Below are 6,238 nucleotides of genomic sequence, written 5' to 3' on the forward strand. Positions count from 1 at the left end.
CACGCTCTTTATTATTGTAACACTTCTCCAGCTCTGTGGAGAGACAACACTCTGTCTGTTCACATTTTCTATGCTGGCCTCGGTTAATTGCCATAATGTGCTCCTAGTCTGTTGCAATTACTTTTCCCCCCTAAAACATTTAAATGCTTGGGTGTGGGCAAAATGGCCTGCAGGCATTATTAAGGTGTCAGAAAACATACTAACTCCACAATCATTTGCTGTACTGTTGACAAACTTATTTTTGACTGGGAGGTTCTGTTTATGAATGAACAGTATGTCTGTTATGCATTGACCTTGTGACCTTGATTTGTTGATTGCTCTGCACTAAATCATTTTCATCATTAGTTGAAAATTGACATCTGTCTATTATTGCAATATAGCCTGTATATAAAAGATGTACATAACCACCATAACATCATGCCTTGGTCAATGAAGTCCTGTCTTTCAACTGTAACTTGGTGTTATGAAACTTAACAGTGGTGGATCTGACAGTAGGACCCTTATGCCAATCCTTTATCTTCCATTTTGAATCTAATGAAGGCTACAATTATGTTGTGTTAAATAAAACATGAAATTAGCAATTGAGACTATAAACACAGTAAACTGGGCAGTTTCCCCACAGATCTCAAAACAGCTTCTTTTTGCAACCAGAGGAGTTACTCTAAAGAAATCAGACTGGCTTTCGATTGGCCAACTTATCTGTGCGATTAGGGTTACATCGCCACCTGCTGCTTCAGCATGCTGTGGACATTAATATTTTCATGTGGACAGTAGAAAAATCCTCATTTTCATGCACTCAGAATAACCCTTTTAATACAATACAGCGACAGAACAGGTGCGAAAGTGAGAGAAACTGAAGCATGCGAAGGCTTGCACTGAGATGTGGTGAAAAGAAGCATAGAAACAGATGCAGGTAATGTGTGTTTTAATTGAACAATAATACTGTAGATGCTATTAGTTGTAACCATAGCTGTTCCATCACATTTATCTCTCCCTAACTCACTTCCATTTCTGAGCTTTCTTTAAAACTTATTCAACTTTCATTGTGTTTTCCCCCCACTTTTATGTTTTATTCAGTTTGTGTTTTGCGTGCTTTTTCAGCATTTTTCTATTATTTTTTCACGGGTTCAGTACAATTAACTGATTTGCTATGGATTTGGATTCTTTCAGATTGACAGTGTGATGGATTTTGAAGGATACACTTTTGACAAGTTGAAGTAACACTCCTTATTTTCTTCCTGAACCTGGTCCACAGAGTAAAAAATCTTCTTGAAAAAGTAGCTAATTTATGATCGATACTTGCTGAAAATCCTGTTTTTAATCCACATCAAGATTGCAGCTGCAACCATATTCCAGTTCATTTTCTTTTTATCTCCCTTTCCATGGTGACCCTGCATTTTATAACCCCACTTAAGGACCAGAATCATTTCCAGCCTCTCTGAGACCTTTCATTGTCATCTGTTCCATTACTTCACAAAGATCACAAAGATGCGAGTTCAGAGAAGCAATCCACCTATAATTAACAGGCTTACTGGTTTTCCAAATTCTGGGCAGTCTGCCCTCCAGTCTAAAAATGCCTCGGATGCCTTATCACTAACATCATCTGACCTAACCTTTTGGATGATTTTCGCTTTGATTTTTCCATCCATCCATCCATTCATCTAAAAAAAAAAAAAAGCACTTTTCCGTGAGATTTGCTTATGTCTGATAGCTTTTTAACAATCACTTAGTTTCTGTTTTTTTTTGTTTTGTTTTACAGCCAGGTTGATTCCACGTGCATGCTGCCCTATGTCACTTATGTCATTTTCTTTGCTGAGAAGATAAATTTATCCAAAGGTAGACAATACAGACTAGTCCAACAATAGTTCACAATCTGAACCCCTTATCCTGCTCAGGATTACTTCCCTAGCACATCACATTCAGGAAAATGTGAGGCAACTGCATCCACCAGGACATTTGGTGCTGATAAAAGCATTTGTCTTTATTCAAAGTCCATATAATATAGGCCAAAAGCATCTAATCACAGAAACACTTTGTCCATGTAATAATTATTAAATGCCACTATATGGGCTACGACAGGGTCATAAATGATACTTACTCTGTCTCTGACGTATGAAAAACGGATACTAGTCAAGCCGCTGTCCTAACAGCACCTCTCCTGACAGCTATTTTAAAAACATAATGTAAAACATTCACCTTCTCAAAATTGTACATTTGCAGCGTCTATGTAGAAATAACAACCCCAGAAGTCCTGTGTCCATGAGGCCCAGGCTGTTTTGATGGACAAAAGGAGCCTACATAATATAAGACAGGTGATTTTAATTTGTGGCAAATAATAGCTTACCAAATCATCCAAATAACTTATCTGGAAACATATCCTGGAAATCCAAATGCATGTTAACAACAACAACTTGGTTACAGTATTAGTTTAACATGTGCTTACTTTTTAACTTTGATAACAAAATGTTTACGCACATAAAAATATTTATCTTGGACTTGATAAGTCTGAACATAGTAGCTTATCTGGCATCACACACCCCGGTCGTTACTAAAGGAGAGCTGAGCATAAATTAAGAACACGTACACTAAGTATAAAAGTAAATTATCTCCTGGAACGGGATCAGAAGATGACTGTGACAAGAAGGTTTGAGTGTTTTATGCCTACAAGTAAATCTAAAAACAACCATATCATAGCTGTTTTAGGCACCGTGGAAATAGTTCTCAAAGTGGGTGATTTTTTTTTCCCCCACAGAAAAAAGAGAAGAAAATAAACCAGTCAGACCATAAAAGCAGGAGACTAAAGCTCAAAGAGTTCAGAAAAGCATCATTGTAATTGGTTTAAGGTAGTTGGCAGAATGAATGAACGGACCTCTGGGGCTGGCTTTACAAAGATAGATTAGACTGGTCTGTATGGTTAGATAAAGTCTCACATTTCCACAATGGAAGTCAGACCATTTAACAAAAACAACAATGGACTAATTTTCAGCCACAGAAACACCTTAACCCCAGACTAACTAACTCTATTATAATAATATAATATAATAATATACCAACTATTTGTACCCACATAAAAAAGAAAAGGGAAAACTGCTGATATGCAAAGTTGTCTGTAGTTTCCTTGTATGCTGTATTATAAATTATATTAGTGAAATTCAATTCAACCTTTCAATTTAATTTTATTTATTTGGCACCAAATCACAACAACAGTCACCTTATATTATAAGCTAGAGAAACTAAAACAATAAAGAGAAAACCCCAACAATTAAACAAGAATCTATGAGCAAGTGATTTTGGTGACAGTGTGAAAGAAAAAATCCCTTTTAACAGGAAGAAACCTCCGGCAGAACAAGGCTGAGGGAGGGCCAGACATCTGCTGTGATCGATTGGGTGATGGGAGGACAACAGGACAAGAGACACACTGTGTAAGAAAGCAAGAGATACATAATAACTAGTGATTAAATCCAGATAGGTGTTTCAACGTATAATGGGTGAAAAAAAGGTGAGTAAAGAAGAAACTGAGTGCATCATGAGAAGCCCCCCAGCATCCTGGACCTATTACAGTATAACCAAGGGAGGATTCAGGGTCACCTGACCCTGCCCTAACTATATGCTTTATCAAACATGAAAGTTTTAAATCTAATCTTAAAAGTAGAGAGGGTGTCTGTCTCTTGAATGCAAATTAGGATCTGATCCAGATTAGCTTGTGTTTTATTTTTCCATTGATTAATATCAACCTGTCCACTGTTTATTCCCTAGACCAGAGGTGGCAGCTCATATATATCTTCAACGCTATATGTTTTATGGTCCTCCTCTTAATTTACCCATAATTCACTGCACTATTGTCCTGCTTAAGATAGTCAGAGTCTAAAGTTCTTTGTGCAATGGATGAATTTAGTCACCTACATTGTATGTGAACTATGACTGCTTTATCAAAGCCATAGTCAAAATCTGTTCCCTGAAACTTCTGTGTACTCCTCTCATAGGCTCTGTATGTAATGAAGGTTTTACTTTGTTTTTTTTAGCTGCTGCCATGTCTAATGTTGGTGCTGTTTCAAATTTCAGCAAAACTTTTGCTAATGCCGCTATCTCAACGTTTATCTTTCAAAGGCAGAAAGAAAATTGTATCCCAGATGTGATTATTTGAGATCTCAAGACATCTATATGTCACCTTCAGACTCCAGAAGTTATCCTGTCCTTTTCTTAGGTAACAGTAATGTAAAAATAGCTCAGTACAGGTGAAGGTTATGCTTTCAAAACTTTCTTTGTATATAACTATTGGATGTGGCTGATACAATACTACATATGGTATAACATTACTAAATCTGCTTCATCTACTTAAGAGCAGTAACGGTGTTCTATCACATAAACTCACCTAAATCTTTTTGTCTTTTTTTTTTTTTTTTAACTATTTGGCTCTTTGGGATTTAAACAGACATAAAATTACTCATGTCTGAGAAAGATTATGAAGAACCTCGCGAACCTGAATGGATAAGTGTTTAAGAAAATGAATAGGAAGAAGTTAAACAATGTGGCCCCAGCTAAAGGAGATACATTTCCACAAATTGGATACATTTCCACAGCAAACTGTAGTAAGAAACAAAAGAAACTGGAAAAGTATAGATCTTGAATGAATGCCGTTGATGTCCAGCTAAGAAACGCCTCTGAACTACCTGTTAAATATAAAGTAGTAGACAATATTATCTCCTTTTTTGGCTTCCAGAGTTCTTTCAGTTATTTCTCTTGTTCAGTGACGCACCACTTTTGCAGAGTTATGCTACTATGCCACCTTGTGGATAATATAATATAACATATCTAGTCTGTCTGTCACAGAGTGAACACAGAGGGGCATACAACCATTCACACCTAATTTAGAATCACCAGCTAACTTAACATGCATGTCTTTAGACTGTCAGGGGAACCCAGACACCATAACACACCATCATATTCATAGTCGAAAACAGTAAAAAAATAAAGGTTTAAAGTTTAATGACAGCCCTGTGCCCTTAAATATCAATGTTGCACATTCTGCCTCCAAAGTTTTCATGTTTAATTTTTATATTTTCGCTAGCATCACACTGTTAAGGATGAGTAGTGGCTAGATGATAAAAGAGACTTAGATACTACCACAGGGGGCTGAAGAGCAACACTAGATGCTGTATGCTGTGTCCCTCCGTTCTGCTCATGTGAACACCCATCAGATGGAGAGGACTTTTTAGTTTTAAACATAAAGGCATCTCCAGTGATAGCAGCAGATCCTGTTTGCAAGCTCTAGCTGGTCACCCTGAAGCTCTTACTTCACCCAAGTTTATACACTTCAAGACATCAACAGTTCCCTAGGTGTTAACATTGCCTCACTGTTGCATGAAATGGGGTCATGCTCATAGATGGTTTTAACCATTTTTGACCTGCAGGTGAACACTGGCAGTTAGTAGTAGACACTCCTCTCCAGCGGCTGGTTCCTGAGCAACCTGGACTATCAAGGCTGTCTGTGTGGCAAGCAGATTAGGACCCAAATGCAAGACTAATGAACACGGGAGGCAAACTAAAATGCAGCTTTGTTAACTTAAAGTGAATTCAAAATAATCCAGGTCAAAAACACAAGGAAGCAAAAATCTACAAATCTTCCAGGAACCCACACTGTCAGAGCAGACACAACTATAAGTGAGAGCCTGACAAAGAACAGACGAAAACTGAGGGTCTAAATGAGATAATCAGCATAGAGCGGAGACACTTGGGAACACCAGTGAACAGAATCTGACCAGAGAGACAGGGCATGCAAACTGAACAAAACACATGCGAGAAGAGGGACTATCAAAATAAAATAGGAAGTAACGAACACTGAGACGAGGACTAAGGCATGTGAGCCAGACACAGAAGAACAAAAGAGGCCGAAATAACCTGGGATTCATAAACCAGACTGACACCTAGAAATGCTACTACAAGAAAGTATGAAACCAGAGCACAACAAACTCCAAGAAAACTCCTACATCAAAGACTCATAATGCTGACCTGAAACCAAATTAGAATCATGAAACAAAGATGATGAAAATACAAAGGTATGTATTAACTATTCACTATAGGTGTGTGGGAGATATAACTATATATCACCTATACACTAGAACTAGAACTAGCATAAACACCCCGAGGCTGCTTTTATTGTTGCTGGCGACTTCAACCACACCAACTTAAAGACAGTCCTCCCCAGATTCCACCAACATGTCTCCTGCCACACCAGAGG

General features: G+C 37.7%; 1 pseudogene; it reads left to right on the top strand.

Moving 5' to 3' along the window:
* The first annotated feature begins 3,484 nt into the window (after positions 1–3,484).
* LOC102203264 (sodium/glucose cotransporter 1-like) overlaps positions 3,485–6,238 on the top strand; it is an 11,991-nt pseudogene continuing 9,237 nt past the window's right edge.

This window comes from Pundamilia nyererei, unplaced genomic scaffold, assembly GCF_000239375.1.
Source record: "Pundamilia nyererei isolate P.nyererei 1_Seehausen unplaced genomic scaffold, PunNye1.0 scaffold00063, whole genome shotgun sequence".
NCBI classification, from domain to species: domain Eukaryota; kingdom Metazoa; phylum Chordata; class Actinopteri; order Cichliformes; family Cichlidae; genus Pundamilia; species Pundamilia nyererei.